The following is a 20,089-nucleotide window of genomic DNA, read 5'->3' as shown; positions in this document are numbered from 1 at the left end:
GAAAGAGGAGAGTGGCGTCTCTGAATAGCTGAAGGTGTGCACTTTTCAGAAATATATAGTTTGCGGGGGTTATTTCACAGGTATGGGGGTGTTTAGACTAAATAACTGCAGATAGAGCACAGCCCCCCCTTATGCATTGCCCCGGTTTGGGGGCATTTGGTGGCCACGTCTTTGTGTGTACCCATACATATGGGGTATCGTTTTATTCAGGGGAACTTGCAGATTGAGGTTTAGTTAGTTTTTGGTAGTTGCCATGGAGATTTTGGGGAGAAATCTAGGTTTGTATCTGGTTTTTCCTTGATTTCTGACCAAAATCTAGGGTTGTATCTGGTTTTTCCTTGATTTCTGACCAAAGCGCTGACTTCTGCAAGGGACTGCGGCCACAATTTTCCATGTAGAAAGAGGAGAGTGGCGTCTCTGAATAGCTGAAGGTGTGCACTTTTCAGAAATATATAGTTTGCGGGGGTTATTTCACAGGTATGGGGGTGTTTAGACTAAATAACTGCAGGTAGAGCACATAGAGCACAGCCCCCCCTTATGCATTGCCCCTGTTTGGGGGCATTTGGTGGCCACGTCTTTATGTGTACCCATACATATGGGGTATCGTTTTATTCAGGGGAACTTGCAGATTGAGGTTTAGTAAGTTTTTGGTAGTTGCCATGGAGATTTTGGGGAGAAATCTAGGTTTTTATCTGGTTTTTCCTTGATTTCTGACCAAAATCTAGGGTTGTATCTGGTTTTTCCTTGATTTCTGACCAAAGCGCTGACTTCTGCAAGGGACTGCGGCCACAATTTTCCATGTAGAAAGAGAAGAGTGGTGTCTCTGAATAGCTGAAGGTGTGCACTTTTCGTAAATATATAGATTGTGGGGGTTATCTCACAGGTAGGGGTGGTTAACACTGAAAAACTGCAGGTAGTGCACATAGAGCGCAGCCCCCAAAATTTCAACAGAAATTGCCCTTATGCATTGCCCCTGTTTTGGGGCATTTGGTGGCCACGTCTTTACGTGCACCCATACATATGGGGTATCGTTTTATTCAGGGGAACTTGCAAATTGAGGTTTAGTAAGTTTTTGGTAGTTGCCATGGAGATTTTGGGGAGAAATCTAGGTTTTTTTATCTGGTTTTTCCTTGATTTCTGACCAAAGCGCTGACTTCTGCAAGGGACTGCGGCCACAATTTTTCATGTAGAAAGAGGAGAGTGGCGTCTCTGAATAGCTGAAGGTGTGCACTTTTCAGAAATATATAGTTTGCGGGGGTTATTTCACAGGTATGGGGGTGTTTAGACTAAATAACTGCAGGTAGAGCACATAGAGCACAGCCCCCCCTTATGCATTGCCCCGGTTTGGGGGCATTTGGTGGCCACGTCTTTATGTGCACCCATACATATGGGGTATCGTTTTATTCAGGGGAACTTGCAGATTGATGTTTAGTAAGTTTTTGGTAGTTGCCATGGAGATTTTGGGGAGAAATCTAGGTTTTTATCTGGTTTTTCCTTGATTTCTGACCAAAGCGCTAACTTCTGCAAGGGACTGCGGCCACAATTGTCCATGTAGAAAGAGAAGAGTGGTGTCTCTGAATAGCTGAAGGTGTGCACTTTTCGGAAATATATAGATTGTGGGGGTTATCTCACAGGTAGGGGGGGTTAACACTGAAAAACTGCAGGTAGTGCACATAGAGCGCAGCCCCCAAAATTTCAACTGAAATTGCCCTTATGCATTGCCCCTGTTTTGGGGCATTTGGTGGCCACGTCTTTATGTGCACCCATACATATGGGGTATCGTTTTATTCAGGGGAACTTGCAGATTGAGGTTTAGTAAGTTTTTGGTAGTTGCCATGGAGATTTTGGGGAGAAATCCTAGGTTTTTATCTGGTTTTTCCTTGATTTCTGACCAAAATCTAGGGTTGTATCTGGTTTTTCCTTGATTTCTGACCAAAGCGCTGACTTCTGCAAGGGACTGCGGCCACAATTTTCCATGTAGAAAGAGAAGAATGGTGTCTCTGAATAGCTGAAGGTGTGCACTTTTCGTAAATATATAGATTGTGGGGGTTATCTCACAGGTAGGGGGGGTTATCACTGAAAAACTGCAGGTAGTGCACATAGAGCGCAGCCTCCAAAATTTCAACTGAAATTGCCCTTATGCATTGCCCCTGTTTTGGGGCATTTGGTGGCCACGTCTTTATGTGCACCCATACATATGGGGTATCGTTTTATTCAGGGGAACTTGCAGATTGATGGTTAGTAAGTTTTTGGTAGTTGCCATGGAGATTTTGGGGAGAAATCTAGGTTTGTATCTAGTTTTTCCTTGATTTCTGACCAAAGCGCTAACTTCTGCAAGGGACTGCGGCCACAATTTTCCATGTAGAAAGAGAAGAGTGGTGTCTCTGAATAGCTGAAGGTGTGCACTTTTCGGAAATATATAGATTGTGGGGGTTATCTCACAGGTAGGGGGGGTTAACACTGAAAAACTGCAGGTAGTGCACATAGAGCGCAGCCCCCAAAATTTCAACAGAAATTGCCCTTATGCATTGCCCCTGTTTTGGGGCATTTGGTGGCCACGTCTTTATGTGCACCCATACATATGGGGTATCGTTTTATTCAGGGGAACTTGCAGATCGATGTTTAGTAAGTTTTTGGTAGTTGCCATGGAGATTTTGGGGAGAAATCTAGGTTTTTTATCTGGTTTTTCCTTGATTTCTGACCAAAGCGCTTACTTCTGCAAGGGACTGCGGCCACAATTTTCCATGTAGAAAGAGAAGAGTGGTGTCTCTGAATAGCTGAAGGTGTGCACTTTTCAGAAATATATAGTTTGTGGGGGTTATTTCACAGGTAGGGGGGGTTAACACTGAAAAACTGCAGGAAGTGCACATAGAGCGCAGCCCCCACATTTTTAGCTGTAATTGCCCTTGTGCATTGCCCCTGCTTTGGAGTGTTTGGTGCCCATGTCTTTATGTGCACCCATACATATGGGGCATCATTTTATTCAGGAGAAGTTTGTCTTTCAAATATGCCTTTGTTAGAAAATTTTTATGAGATTTTTTTTTGTCAAATCCACATTTGATCATGCGTCCAAGTTTACGTTTTAGAAAAAAAAAAAAATGTCATAAAAAGTTCCAAATTTCACAATGCACTGACAAAAGGTATTTGGCTTTTGAGTGAAAACTACATTGCACCTAGAAACCTGAAGGTCTGTAGTTTCTAAAGATACCAAACATGAGGGGATATTTTAGATTTACATATAAGTTATGCTGCATTAACTGTTACAAGCGCTTTTCTGCTTTGTTCTGGTGTGATATTGTACTAAGTATTGCTTTAGTTTGGGGGTTACTTCTGGACAGGAACTGTGGGGTACCACCACATATTTGGTATCGTTGGAATTGGGAGTATCAGGGCTTTTACAAACAATAAAAAAAAGTGAGTAAAATTAACTTTTCTATGGAAAAAAACCTCAAAATATACAGAAATTTTTCATAATTTTATTTTTTTTTTACATATTTCACCCAAAATACACATCATATCTCCAGAAAAGTTATAAAATTTGGTATGTATGTCGAAGCCCAATTAGTGACGAAAAAAACGATATATAATTTCCCTAGTTTCGTGGAGGTTTTCCTACCAAAAAACATTGTTAAAGTGAATGAGTACAAAATGCTTAAAAAACGTCTGGCACTGGGGGGAACCGAAATGACGAATTCGGCTGGCACTTAAAGGGTTAAGTGGTAGACAACAGAGATGAAAGAAAGGAAGTGTACAATTTAGTCAGCTGTTTCTACTTATAGCATGTTACAGAATTACTGTTTGGCTCTGTTTCAAATAATAAAACACTAAAAATAAGGCAATACAGAAATTGCATTCAGAAAATAAAAAAATATAGCCTGGCTTCCTATTGTTTTTCAGCCATTATCTACAACAGAATATGTTTAACCCACTATAAAATGCTTGTAAAATGTTTACAAAATGTAATACATAATGCAATGCAGAGATATTCAGAACTTCTTAGACTTTTTAGCTCATAAAACTGGACTGTATATATTTCATTTTAAAATCTCCCAGTGTGATAAAATGCCATTGCTGTGGAAATATGATATAGAATTTGTGCACTAAATGGAGTACTTTTCTACGAATAGGTGCAGGATTCCACATTCTTGCTCTGTCTGATTTTGCCTATAATGGTTCTAGTAAAACAGGCTAACACATTAGTAGCAGTTCACAGTAGAACATTTTACAAAGAGAAGCATAAACTTAACTCGATACTTTAGTGATGAAATTGTTGATTCCATAGGAATGCCAGATATAAGAAATTCTTTTTTACAAATGATATTATGCAGGATCTCTAAATAAAATCCTTTGGGTAGCTGGAGTTAATGTAGCATGTGTTCTCTAAGTTTAGTTGCTCATATCAAAAGCTTAACTTAAAGTTGTATTGTTGATATTTTATGAATAGCACTATTACAAATATTTCTTAGATGAAAGTAAAAATAGGACAAACGTGGTTCTCCTAACATGATGCAAATGGTCAAAATAAAGCATAAATATACCCCAATGCAAGACAAATTTGAAGATTTTATGGCACATTCATTACTTGAGTTACAAATGTCCTTTCAAAAAGAGTGGATTTTGCAGTGAAGCATAAAAAAAAGCTCTGAAAATAAAGCAAAAGTATGCAAGAAATAGCAATATAAACTGAAAAGATGTCTAAGCCTGGGCCTTACCCTAAACCTTATACCATTAATAAACACCTACTTTTAGAAAGTAGACAAAAAATTATAGGATTGATAGCCTTGTTGTACCAAGTAGAGACTTGGTAGATCATTTCCAAATAAATATCCAAATATACAATAAATCCTACTGTATTTGTTTAGGGTTGGTTTTAGATTGATTCATTATGTATAAATTAAATATGAATGATGTGGTAAGAATCCCTATATGTTTTTCTAGATTTTCCTAGTAATCCAGCCATCCAGGGTTAAGTATAGTGAGATTAGTTTTCAACACTTATTTTCTGTTCAAGATATTCTTGGAACTATGACAATGTTTTCATCATGTAATTATGTTTTGAGAAAAGGAGCCTTTGACCAAATGTTTGAAGTTAAGGTTTCTTGAACCAAAAAAGCTTGAAACCATTGTGTGGCATTCATATTCTCTTATATAAGTGATTTATACTAAATATTGGATCTAAATGAATCATCATGGGAAACAAACTAGCGTTGGATATAATGTTCCAGTACAGTGAAGTTTAAGTCAGCAATATCCTTCTTGGTCCCTGGTACACTGCTGTGGATCTGCAGCTGCAAAAGGTTATCTCAGTGACAGTGCTTGGCATGTAAATAGTCAGCCATTTCAATCTATATCCGTCTGATTTTTATAAATGGGAACACCACTGCATTCCAGTCTTGAACATAAAATGTATGAAGCCAAAGTACCAGTGTATGTTAGAAGCTAGTCTGGACATAAATTAGATCCTGATGAAAGTAGGAAATCAAGCTGAAAAGGCTGACATAATAAATTTTGATATGCGCTCTTTGCAGTAATAATGCCTTGTCAAGCAAGGACTGGAAAGGCAGATGGTATAATAACTAGTGCACGTAGCTGGAATTTGTACAGCAAATGGGTGGGAAATTTAGGAAATGTGTACAGGAAGTTGTCATAAAGCACCAGTAAAAGGTAAGCAAATTAATCAACTGAGAAATATATTGAGGTAACTTCTTCAACTTTTTTCCAAGTGTGGTAGAAGCTTCCCCTCCTATAGCTACCTCAACTGGTGGCAAACAAGCTGGTACTTCTGTACAGAAAGGGCTAAAATATATGTAATGATGAGAGAATTGGGGAGACATTTTAGGGAAATGTAATGGTTCAAATACTTTTATTCAACCCATAAATGATCTATTTTGTGAAAAAACAAGACTAATTATAAAATAACGTTGTAAATGGTATTGTAGTACAAAGGTTTACAAAAATTAAATAAAAGCCAACTTAAAAAAACAAACTTTGTATTGCCTCTGCTTATATGACTAATAGCTAACTAGATAGACAGATAGGTAGATAGCTCTTAGTACTCAAAATGTAAATTTTTCCATTTAGGAATATCCAATTAAATATACTAATACTACTGCAAAAGTATATATTTTTTTTACTAAAGAAAGGTTTATTTACATGAAGAAATGTTTTACATATGGGCTATTTTATGTAATATTTTTAATAGAACTTCAGGGGTATAGTTTCCCTTCAAGATCACTATAGCCTTACATATTATGCTTATCTAAGAAATCTTGAAGGTATTAATAGAATCTGGAATCACAATATCCCCCCGCATTTCAAACCTCACTGCCCTGACTGTGATGAACCACACTGCTTCAAATGAAAGTTCTGATCCTTTTAATATATCTTTTGCATCTTCACATTCCTAGAGAACGTAATTAGTTTTATGTACTATTTCTATTGTATTAAAAATATTTACAATTCAACGCAAGCAAAACTAGAAAAAAATATTTTGCCCCAGGGATTAAGCTGCAATGACATTTTTACTCATATGAGTATTCACAGCAACGTTCGAAAATCAGAGAAAGAAACATAACATGAACATACCTTTCAGGTGTGTATAGGAGAGATTTTAAAAAAGAATCCAAAAAGCAAAAATGACAAACTATTTCTGACAAAGAATAAGTTTAACAAAACATGAAAGATATTGCTATTAAGTCATAATAACATTAACAGTGCTCCTGGCTGAGCCTTAGAATAAAGAAGGGAGTAAAGCTGACTCAATCTGACCTTTTGTCATTTCATATAACCAGTTTTACATGCGTGGCACATCACCCAGGCAGCTGAACTGTTTTAAAACATTTTCAAGCTGCTCCTAAAGTTATCACAGTGAAAGAATGACCCAGTTTGAATGAAAGGAAATCATTTCATGTGCAAGGTGCTTGGTGCAACCTAGAATTTGAGGCTTATATCCAAAAGCTATCACTGTTTCTATAGATTTGGTTTTGTTCTGTGCTAAAAGTATTTTCTGGGATTTATTCAGAGTTCCTCTTTGTTTATAATCAACTAGAAAGTGTGGATATTATTTAGAGTGCATCAAGTAGACTTCTAAGAAAAAGAGCAAATTAATTTTGATGTTGCGTTAACACTGAGCTTATTATATACAATAAACTATTAACCCCCAGTTCATTTATCTTTGAGATAAACCTTCTGCTGGAGAATCCTGATTTATAACATATGTCTCTATGAACAAAAATTGACTGCATTGTCAAAATATTTCTTATTTAGTACCTGGACACCCTACCCAGTTGATAAAACTCATTCACATGACTGGTATCTATTATCATGCATGCAAAAAAAGTCTTATTAATTAATGTAATAACAGGAGCAAAGTTTGCTACACCTCTTATCACCTATAGCAACCAATCAGGAGGTAGCATTTACTGATCACCTGTTTAAAAGCAGACATCTTATTGGTTGCTATGGGTTACTGCTCCTGGGCAAACTTTGTGCCTTTTATTACATATGGCGGTTGGAGCTTTATTGTGCCCTCTTATACATGATCAATAGGCACTACCATGAGCTTCTATGACCACAATATTGGCCTTGACACCAGAGGCCATTAGATGACCTTAAATAGCCTTTTATTATGGAGAACATAATTTGTTAAATCACACATATTTTACTGAACCATGTATCAGAAGCCCCTAGCAGTGACGGAGTTGGTTTACCTACTGTATATATCACTAACTTTTTCATTTCATTTTATGTCTCAAATATCAACCAAATTAGCTTTCAAGTTGAGCCTTTGGAACTATGCGGTAGTCTGAATAATAAGTAATTGAAAATGCCACCCCAACTGGATTTCAAGCTGTTCCCCTTTGGCCTGTGTTCCCTTTAAGGCCTATGGAACTAAGGATGCATTCTGTGCCTGCATTGTTTTTTTTTTAAGTTTTAAGTAAAAAAATAATAAGTAAATCTATATTATAAGAATTTTTCTAAGAAATGTTGTATTATTTTGTATATTTATTTGAATATATTATTTATTAAGTTGAACTATTTCAACGTTATGTCCTACTTGCATTACTTTGGGCACTGTAGTGAATCCATTCAAGGGTATGAAATCAGTACAGTTCTCATATTATTTTAAGCGCAAAGCTTCATGCAGTTAAGATCCAGTAACATGCATTAGCATAAGTGAATTTCTTTGTACATGCTTTTTGCAGCTTGGATGTTATTTTAGCATCATGCTGTTCAGTGATCACACATATGCAATAGCCACAGAGAAGGCCCATTCCTGCCCGTGAGTATTAGCTAAGGATTGTTGTGTATTATTTAATATTTAAGACACAACACTTACATAACTACAGAAAAATATAAGACATTACATTACAATATAATATTGTACAAATGTGTGTAAGACCTATTTCAATTTAAGAAACTTGAACTTGTGCTTAAATATAAAAAGTCTTATCTTTGCCTTCTATTACTTCTATTACTTCTACTGGCTGAAACCTCTCTGCTTGGGGATAAACAGAGAAGGGTCTGCTTGGGAGAATTGGAGAAGGCTCTATTTTCTCTTACACAAAATAGGGTCAAACAGCAATGGCAAGTCACAGTTTTAGAAGGGTTACTGGTTCTGCTTTCATTCCTTTTTTTTTTAATTGATTTTCTTGATTAAAATTGATCATTTTTGCAATGTTTTTTCTAAATTGCTAGCACATTCATGAAAAAAACTCTTATGGAAAATAAAAATGAAGATCACCTTGTTCCTTAAAGTTCTATCAATGTGACTGTTTAAAACCCTAGAAATTTACCAAGTTCTAGCTGGCACATCATTTTTTATTTTTAAACTTGAGCTAGAAAAAAAATTGAAATTCCTTTTTTATCAAGTTTAAAAAAAAAATAAAAATCTTGGATTTTAATAATTTTGACCTTCATTAATGTTTTTTTTTTTAACTTTAAGACCACCTTATCATTTTGTGTTTTTTTCATGTAGGTTTTTACTAATATTCCCTCAAATATATGCACCCAATGCTGATGGGCATTTGAAAGTATGATAACCTGGATAGTAAAGAGTGAATCTGTCCCATTTCACTTCGCTGAAACAATTGCAAAACTGCTGAAAACATCACAAACATTTTGTGAAAAATTCTTGAAATGTGGCTACTGTGTGACTTTTCTTATGCACACAACTTTTTTCTCACTCACCAAACCTTTTATCATGGCAGATTTTCGCAACAGTTTCGCAAAATGCAGGGAATCCATGCTTGGCAAAAAATTCACTCATCACTAACCCTGGAATCTATAATATTGTGTTGGATACATACTGTATATCTGGTTTAAATAGTGAGAGGGCACTGATAGTAAAGCACAAATACCATGCCTTCATCAACCACAGTAAAATAGTACATTCTGCATTTTTGGGGGAAGTAAAGGCAAGCCATTACCATTATTAAAAATCAGAAATATGTATAATAATTCCAGGACAACATAGAATTTGTCCTAGAGTGCATTCTGACTAGAGTCATTCAGCAGTAAATTAGGAATCCCAATGCAAACTACTAACAAGGCTAGAGAAAAAAATAAAATAAACAAATAAAATAAAAAATACAAGCATCAAGGGATGAACATAGTGTCTAATTTAGTGTAGAGGGAGTTACAAAAAAAAAAAGAAAACAGTAACCAGAGGTTAGAGATTTATAGATTTCTGTGCAAATTCTGGTATAGGTCTCCCCTATCACCAATGTCAAAAGCAGTCATTTTTTAACTCATCGCCCTTTTTCTTACTCTACTATTAAACCTCTGCATGTAGGAATGTTAACTGAACCCTGTAAAGTACAGCCTGGCAATCTGCTGGTTGTTAGAGCTGGTAAATAATTAGAGCTGGGTTGCAACTCACAGTGGGACTAAAGGCTCATATATCAGAGTAAATCAGTGTCAAGCTCACAGGACATTATGTGTAGAATATAAGAACACAAGTCAGTTGCTAATTAGCAAATAAATACAAATACAAACCTCCTCCCGTTTAAAAGCATTTCCTGACAAAGAGCATGACAGAGATGTCACAATATGTAGCAGTGTAAGAATTACAACATAATAATTGGATACACTACAAGATAAAGACCAATTCATGTCTTAGAATATCATTTTCTATACCATATACATTTAAATAGATACATTTCTCTTTTAATTCTTCTACCTAATGTAAGGGAGTACGTTTGCATGAATGATCCAATTACTGGCAAATAAGACCAATTTAGTCCAAAATGTGGGTAGCCAAATCAAGCCCAGATCTACTTGTTTGGTGTTCTGGCCATGAATGACAACTTTTAGGCAGACAGACATTGTTTTCATTTATTTATCCTGCTTTCAATCCCCCTTGAAAGAGAACCCCTGTGACCCTCTCCCTAAAGGATCCTTTGCTTTGCTGATCCTGCTAAAGCCTAGATACTGCCTTGCCTGCCTGATTTGCATTTATGAGGAATGTGCAAGGGTAGGCATGTATATGTCCCTCCAACAACCCCAACCTATCCCCACAACTTGCAAATTATCTAGACGCACAACCAGCAATAGCAAATGTTTAAATTCTGATGATCAGATTTATTTTGTATTGCTAAATAGATTATATGGTATATTTATATGGTATATAATCTCTAATTTCCATGAGCAACCCCGAGTTACTTGACTCTTAGGGGGAGATTTATAAATCCACGAACGGCCCAATCGTTCGTTCGATTGGACCATCCGTGTTTTGTGAGACTTTTTCGTACCTTGCGTATTTTCGCCAATTTTTTCATTCTGTGCTTAAAAAAAAATGCGACAAAATCGTATTGTCGCAACGAGTACGAAAGTTTCTGATTCATTCAAGCTTTGGTTGGAGCTGCAAAGTGCCATTGAGTCCTATAGGAGGCTTCCAAAATCATGCACAGAAGGATCAAAGTCAGAAAGGTTTTCCTGCATTTTATGATCGTTCAGTACGAAAATTTAGTGACTTTCGGATCGCCAATACGATATTATCGTGACTAATACAATTTTTTCGTAAGCATATTCGTGATATTTGCGATCATCAGAAATTATTGTATCCAATCCGAATTTATCCCATTCGGGATTCAAACTCATGTTTTGATAAATCTGCCCCTTAGACTCTACTAAACTTACCTTTTAGCTGTGCTCCATCTGTGAGTCCCCTCCCAATGATGCCCATTCATAGAGAACACTTCCACCCCTAGGTGTCACAGTGTGCATATACATGGCCTCTAGTACTGAGATGGGAATCCATAAATGGGAGATCAATAGAGCAAGCATAATAAGACTTACATAGGCTTGATCACATTGTTAAAAAGTTTGCTTATAGCTTATTGTAGTATAGGATTCTACAATAAAAACAATATTTTTCTGAATGATCTAGATCAGTGCTGTCCAACTTCTGTGGTACCGAGGGCCGGAATTTTTCTGGCCTCCGTGGTGGAGGGCCGATAATGGAAGCTAGTTTTGACCACTCCCCTTTTAAAAACCACACCCACTTGAAACCACACCCATGTTATCGCATGACCATAGCCATATAAATGGTGGTAGTACAGCAAAAACCTGCCATACTCTGCCTGCCCTACGCTGCCTGTGTGTGCCATACTCTACCTGCCCTACCCTACCTGTGTGTGCCATACTCTGCCTGCCCTACACTGCCTGTGTGTGCCATACTCTGCCTGCCCTACCCTGTCTGTGTGTGCCATACTCTGCCTGCCCTACACTGCCTGTGTGTGCCATACTCTGCCTGCCCTACCCTGCCTGTGTGTGCAATACTCTGCCTGCCCTACCCTGCCTGTGTGAACAATACTCTGCCTGCCCTACCCTGCCTGCGTGTGTCATACTCTGCCTTCCCTACCCTGCCTGTGTGGCACACACAGGCAGCATATGGCAGGCAGAGTATGGCACACACAGGCAGCCTACAGTGACACAATGCTGGCACTGCTCCTACAGTCTGCACAATAACTATATATTAAAAAACTTTTTAATTGCAGTACCACCACAGTATATGTTCTTTGTATAGTGTGTAGGGTTTATTTGTGGGTTTCTACTGCTCCTACAGTCTGAGGTGTGAACAGTTGAAGAATGTGGGTGATTACAATCTGAGCCTGAGGTGTGAACAGTGCAGGGGGTGAACAATGCAGGGATTAAAAGGTGTGAACAACAGGGGATTACATTTTTAAACAATACAGGGGGTTTACAGCCTGAATCTGAGGTGTTAACCATGCAGGGGGGCAGTACTGATACCATTTAAAGTTTACACAAAGGTAAGCCATCAAAGCAGCCAGACAGGTGGGGGGCCACACAGAGGGGGCCGCCAGTTGGACAGCACTGATCTAGATTAAAGATGCATCTACGTCAGCAGAACAAACAGAATTTGTAGCTTCTACAAATTCTTATTACATTTATATAGTGGATAATGTACCCACCTAATGTAATTTATACAGATATTAGAAGTCACAGGGGAGTTACATGACCATATTAAAGCAAAAGTCTGAAGGCCGAGTTAGTTTATTTTTCAGCACAGACAATCTTGCAGCGGTGGGTCTGCTGTGCATGCACTTTCTGTTAGAGGCCTTTTATTCCCTGTTGGTACGGACTGGCAGGTGGACTGTATGGGGGAAATAATGGGGGAATAGAGGGGGGATGTGGGGGTGCAGAATCCTGTAGATTATAAATGCATGTATGACATTGATAGGGAAAACATCCAAACATTAGAAACAGAAACACATTTGTATGACCATTATGTGCTAACCAGTCTTTTACTAATGTCTTTGTGCTAGAATGCAGGCTTACAGTTATCACTTTTATCATTTAACAGTTATAGCATATCTCTATTTAAAGAGGGGGTAACCTCAGAGACATTTATTTTTAATAAACTGAAACATTGGTCCTGAATGCTATTTCCTAGTGTGGATACATATTTCTTCTCTAATGGTTTGTTTTTGATATGCACAGTAAGTTATTCAGTCAATTAGCACACCGTACATGATGATCACAAGCTGAATAAGAAACAAAGAATGGAAAAGTCAGAGCAAAGTGAAAAGGAAACAGTTAATATTGTCAATAAGGTTCTGGGTTTGTTGTCTAGCTCTCTTTAATATCATTCTCCCTCTGTGTTTCTAAAAACACCCTTATACACATATATAGATATACGATTAGATTTTTTTTAATTTTATTCCCCATTTTATAATTCTGTACTAAACAATATATTTGCTTATTTATTTAAATGTCTGTTATATGACCACAGACCTTTTAGAATCTTTTTTTATGTGATTTATAAAGTTCTGTATTTCAAAGGGAGAAAGTAACTTTCAGAGAACCCTGTAATTAGAAATCTAATACTTGATCAGACAACAATGAAATCAGTGTGTCAAGATCTTTACTCAATGGGATGCTGTTACTCTCCGAATTCCTTCTAACTGGCATTTGTGAGCTAGACACAATATTCCAATTTGTTTCCCACAATTCTTAACAGTAATGCTCATTCACTGTCCCAAGCTTTGAAAGTTTTCCATAAATCCCAAGATTAAAGTAGATTACCTCAGACATATTTTGCATGTTATGTTTTTCAATACCATGATACATACTTTTAAGCGTTTAAATGAAGCTTGAGTTTAATACATGCAATGGGATATTTTAGAATTGCTATGATGCCATGCCATGATGACAATTTTTATCATCCCAGAATATTATATACAGGTATCGGACCCCTTATCCGGAAACCCGTTATCCAGAAAGCTCCGAATTATGGAATGCCTGTCTCCCATAGACTCCATTTTAATCAAATAATTCAGAATTTTAAAACTGATTTCCTTTTTCTATGTAGAAATAAAACAGAACCTTGTAATTGATCCCAACAAAGATATAAATAATCCTTATTGGATGCAAAACAATCCTATTGGGTTTAATTAATGTTTTATTGATTTTTTAGTAGACTTAAGGTATTGAGATCCAAATTACGGAAAGACCCCTTATCCGGAACACCCTTGGTCCCGAGCATTCTGGATAATGGGTCCTATACCTGTACTAACTATTGTTTTGTAAAGTCAGGATGATTTTGGCTGATATTGTTGTGTCATTTAAATAAAAAGTTGTTTTCAACCTAGGTTCAATGTCTGATTTTAAGTCTTATGGTGTTAAGTTTCTGGTAATGATATTTTTTTTAAATTTCGGTTTATTGACCATGGCCTTTTTCCTAATTATTATGATTGCTGATCCCTGTACCTCATTCATTCAGGGCCAAATAGACTTGTGTTAAATGGTGTCTTCAATTTAAAATAATTACACCAAATACTTGTGTTATCAGTTGGTATAATTCTGCTGTTCTCTTTCCAAACTTACATGAAGTATATATGCAGTGCGTCAGCCTATGGTTTAAAGTACTGATGCACGATAAGATAAAGCATTTTGTACTTAATTATTTCTTACCTTACTTTAGGTCAGATATCTATTGGTCTGGGTCTGTGGAGGTTAGGGTTAATACCCTAGGTGACACTTGCCAGCATAACAATCTAAGTATACAGGCTCGGGGACAGAAAGATCCCAATGATGCACCACTGTATAAACTGTGATGCCCAGAATGTATTAGCTATACATGATCTAAGAGAGGAAGGTCTGCTGAGAAATGTATTTCCAAATGTATTTCCAACAGTAAAGTAGTTTAAATAGTGTATTTGCATCAGCATCAAAAGTGTCAGTACTGAAGCAAGGTCCTACTTGTTAGGAGGGAGTCTTAAGTAATGGTGGCAAGGCCACCAAAATGTCTTTACATGATATACCACATCGTGATATCAGGCTGCTCAAATCTGATTTGGGCCAAATAATTGGATCACAATAGGTGCCTGTGCAGGCATTCAGGATGGGATCTTTCCAGCCAGCAGATGGGCCACTGCATAGGGCCCATACATGGGCAGGTAAGCTGCCAACTCAGTCTAAATGGGTCTGTGTATGGCCAGCTTAAGACATGCTGAGAGTAGCCATGGCAGGCCTGAATAGTGTTACAAGAATGTGTGGAAGGTTTGTTTCTGTGATGTGTCATGGAAAAACACTTGCACCATTTGTTTTACCACAAGTTATATTAACAGAAACATATTTATTCAAATAATATATAAAACATATGTCTCTTTAGTACCAAGGCAATGACACTTTTTTTTTCTCTTCTTCTTCTTGAAAAAAAGGATGCTATTTAGATTCTAATTTTTATGTAAATGTTATGTGACATGATATTTTATTTATGAATTGGCTATTGCAATGCAAATAAGGTGAATATGTTGCTGCAATTTTAAAATGCCAAAGATCAGAACTGATGTACAGAAAACTAAAGATGTCAGCCTCCAAAATGTCATGTCAAGGGAAAATAGCAAAAAAAAGGGAAAGTATTTGTTCATAAATGACAAGACTTGTTTTATGTAAGTATGGCATTAATTTATGAATTGTCAGTGGCTATTAACCCTTTGAATGTTGGGGGTGTGTGAGTCCCCCTGGGGAAAGGTACTAGAGCCTGAAGGTTGCTGTAATCATGAGGCTGCTGGCATGGGTAGGCATGTAGGCAATCAACCTTCCCACCCCCTACCAATCACCTAGCTTGCACATCATTCAGATGCAGGCAGTATGGACAGGACTTCGTAAATTACCCCTATAGTGTGTGTATGTTATAGGGGCCTCAGGTTTGAAGCCCCACACTTTTAAGAGAATCATGCACATTAGAATCAAAATTACCACAAAATAAGGGAGATTGATTAGCAAGTTAATAGGTACAATAGGCCAGATTTCACTCAATGAGAAACATTAATTCAACTCCAAAATTCCTTCTATTATGTGTCCATGAAATAATTGTTCTCAATAAATTGAACCTAGCCCAATACAGGCATGATTCATTTATCAGAATTTGAAAATAAAGTTCGCACATTAGAGGGAACTTTTTTTTACAGCTCTCCGTTTATTTGTATAGGATTTTTGGGGCGTATTTATCAAATTGTGAATTGCCACATATACCCCTTGATAAATATATCCCTATAAGATTCTGAAAATTCTCAGTGGCATGCTCTATATATTCAGCTATTAATAGATATATCCCTTTGCAAGAATCCAGCTAAATCAAAGTTCATAAAATCTTTACCTTATTGTAATACATTGGTTTTTTATTTATTTATTTTTTTAGTTTTTTTGCCACATTCGGCAGAGAGCCTATTTTTATGTAAGAGCCTAAAAGGCATAAAATGTGCATCAGTAAATGTAAAATTCCTTTAGGAAACAAGAACTGCAAATAAATGAGCTACATAAAAACATGATGAGAGCAAGCATTTATTCTGCTTGCATCTAAAGAGTGTGTTTTAAAAAGTACTGAAGCAAAATAAATGAAAAACAATTTAACACCTTTAGGGTGTATTTTCGGCAGAATGAACACACTGCTCACTTACTGCATTTTTTGCAACAGAAAGGGATAATATATGACATATTTATGTTAGCCATCTTCAGTTCATAAAATATTCTGTATATTGAAAAAAAGGCTTTTTATTTTGTTTGTAATCACACTTTATGTGAAGATGAAAATAAAATATTATCTTGATATAATATACTCTATGTAAAAATGTGAAAAAGTTTGATTTGTAAGCCTATGCATTTAAACACAAAGAGGGATTCATTTTAATGTCCCCCTACTAAACTGCCCATTATGTTGTGAGTTAACCTCAAAGAATATTCCAGTTCAATTGAACAACAATGGACGAATGAAGATGTATAGGAAAACTATACTCACAGAATAATACTTAACCAACATATAATTTATATACTAAAAAGTGACCTATTGAAGAATCTTACCAAATTACAATATATATCAGTAAATATTGCCCTTCTACATATAATCCCTTGAGCCACCATTTAGTGATGGGCTGTGTGCTCCCTCAGAGATCACCTGACAGGAAATAATGCAGCTCTAACTGTAACAGGAAGAAGTGTGGGAGTAAAAGAGAGAACTTTATTCATTAATTGGTTGATGTGACCTAACATGTATGTGTGTCCTTGGTTTGTTTGTGTGAACTGTGAGTTGCATGATCCCAGGGGGAGGCCCTTAGTACTTAAATGTCAATTTTTTGTTTATGATTACCAATAGCACATAATACTAACAAAGTATATTTTAATGAAAATGGTTTATTTAGATGCAGCAGAGTTTATATACAGTATATATATATATATATATATTTTTTTTTAATATAGATTGCATGGGGGTATAGTTTCCGTTAATTCACCCTGATCTAAGTGCTTCAGGAAAGGGAATTCAGGAGTATGTAATCTGTCCTCCATCTAGACACACTGAAACTGAGAGTAGGTGTGTGAAAGTAATATAGTTGGATAAAAAAAACACTTTCTTGCTGATTCATTTTAAGATTGTTTATCATTCTTAGAGCTTTCATGTCTCGCCACAATCAAGCCAATTTGTGGGTCAGTTGAAATGAATTTCAATAAAAAATACTGTTGGTAGCAGTCATTTATAACAGATAAAGAGGAAAACATTCAAAAGTCTGCCTCATGTATGACTGCTATACATTTATGGGATCCCTTATCTGGAAACATAAGGAAGGCCATCTCCCATAGAGCCCATTTTATGCAAATGAATCTACTTTTTTTGTAAATAATGAAATAATACCTTGTACTTGATGATAACTAAGATGCATTAATCCATATTGGTGGCAAAATAATCCTTTTTGGTTTATTTGATGTTTGAATGATTTGTAGCAGAAAATTACAAAAAGATCCATTACCCAGAAACCCCTATGTCCCAAGCATTCCAAATAATAGATCCCATACCTGTATTTCCACATACCCCATGCACAATGCATTAGAAATGAAATGAGTTGCCAGATCTTCCCCTATAAAACCAGAGTCAGCAATAAATAAAACTATGCACTACATACTAAATTGTTTTTTGTGTAATTTACCAGCATATATCCATAAAATTGGCAAATCACTGCTTTAATTGTATGTGTTTATTAAATATATACAATGTGGGGCTACAAAGGAAAAATATGCCATTCAGTAGTGTTGCACATTTATCATGACAGTTATGTGTTTTGACTTGCCTTAGATCTTGGGCAGATTCCTGCTAGAATTGTTTCCACACACTGCATGTTCTCTGCCCTGCAAAGCAGTGAAACAAACAGTTCTAGCAGCTTACACAAGTGGGGGGTTCAAGCAAGGCAAGAAAAGTCCTGGAGGGGAGTATTGAACATATGACCAAGTTCTACTCATTTTTCTGTGACCCCTATGACAGCTCTTCATATAATATTTTACTGCAGGCTTTTAAAAATCATAAATTTTGTCACAAGAGCATAGTCTATAAATGATAATTATTCAAACAGACTACCATGCTCGGTTTGCTACAATGCACAGAAATAACACTTCTTCATGATCTATGTGATGGAAATGTCAGAATCAATGTCGTTTGGAAACTGGTGCTGGTGTTAAAGACCAAAGGCAACCTGTCATTTATTTTTACATCAGAACATTGCTGTGTAGTTTTCTATATATGGGAATACATATAAACAAATATTACTTTTAGCACATTTTCTCTGCTGATAGTGGCGCTAAGGGGACAACATTAACTAAAACACTAACATTTCTCATTTTTTTTATTTTTAAAAATTAGAAAAAAACTTGTTTAAGTGAATGTCTGAACTTAAAAAATCGCAAACATGCCATTTTTTTTAGTTTTCCAACTTGTCACACAAAAAAAACAAGTTCGAAAATTCAAAACCTCAAAAGTTTTGAGACACAAGAAGGCTCTTCAAGAAAAGTGAAGGGGCCTCTGCAATTGACTTCAAGTTTTAGCTGGTGAATTGTTGGATTTGGATTTTTAGCCGTTTGGATGCAGAGTAAATCTCTAAATAATAGCAACTTTTTAGCACTAAAAATCCGAATAGGGCACCGGGCAGTTGCCTGGTGTGCCGTAGGCAGGGGCGCAATTTTTACTTTAAAAAAAAAATCCGGGCCCTGTCATTGGTTGCGCCCCGTGTGTACGGGTGACGTCAGTACGCACGGGGCGCAACGTTATAAAAGGGCCTGTGTGCGGTCGCGTGTAGGCAGAAGTGCAGAGGCGGCGCGCGTGAGGGGAAGATGCTGCTGAAGCCGCCGAAGAGTAAAATGCTGCTGGGCACCAATGTATTAGGGGGGGCCACGGGGCACACTGACTTATGGGGGCACTGCTGCTGGGCACCAATGTACTAGGGGGGCTGGCTCTTGGCACCAATGTACTGGGGGGCACTGCTGCTGTGCACCAATGTACTAGGGGGGCACTGCTCTTGGCACCAATGTACTAGGGGGGCACTGCTGCTGGGCACCAGTGTACTAGGGGGGCACTGCTGCTGGGCACAGAGTTAAATTTTTTAACATTTTCTAATGGTGGTGTGCCTGGTGATTTTTTTCATGAAACAAGTGTGCCTTTGCCCAAAAAAGGTTGAAAAACACTGGAATAGGGAAGCAAAAAAATCTGAGCACTAGTAAATGACCCCCTAGGTATTATTAAGATAACTATTACCTTTATTATGCTATATACAGTATTACTGAGAATCAACAGCTCTGTACAGCAGAGTAGATATTTAAATGAAGCTTCTGCTTAGTCTATTTCCTAAGGTTATATCTGTTGGGCAAAATGAATATGAAAGTCTGAAAACTCAGAAGAAAGAAGTTAATGAACAGAGCCCAGAACTTTCATATTACGCTCTAGAAACTATTTTTATTAATGTGAAATAGCTCTAAGCAAGAACCAGCGACTCCACATGAGAACAGGTGACTGTGTCAGTATGACTAAACTCTCTCACTTTGCCTAAAGGTCTTCCAATAGAAAATATATTCATGTAAATCATGAATACTTAAAAAGGGTGAAAGGATAGAGATATTGACACAGTTGCCTATTTTCATTTGCTGAAGGTCCCTCAGGGCTTTCTCACACAGATGTTGAGCCTCATGCTGTTTTGATTGCCTTAAGGCTCTCAGCTACTGAAGAAAACATTGCACAAGAATAAGTGAACATGGAGATGATTAATATCAGGACACCGTGATGCTAGCCTAACTGTTTTCCATGTGT

This window comes from Xenopus tropicalis, chromosome 2 (assembly GCF_000004195.4).
Source record: "Xenopus tropicalis strain Nigerian chromosome 2, UCB_Xtro_10.0, whole genome shotgun sequence".
Taxonomy (NCBI): domain Eukaryota; kingdom Metazoa; phylum Chordata; class Amphibia; order Anura; family Pipidae; genus Xenopus; species Xenopus tropicalis.
The sequence above is the reverse complement of the archived record's forward strand: the minus strand, read 5'-3'. Positions refer to the sequence as shown.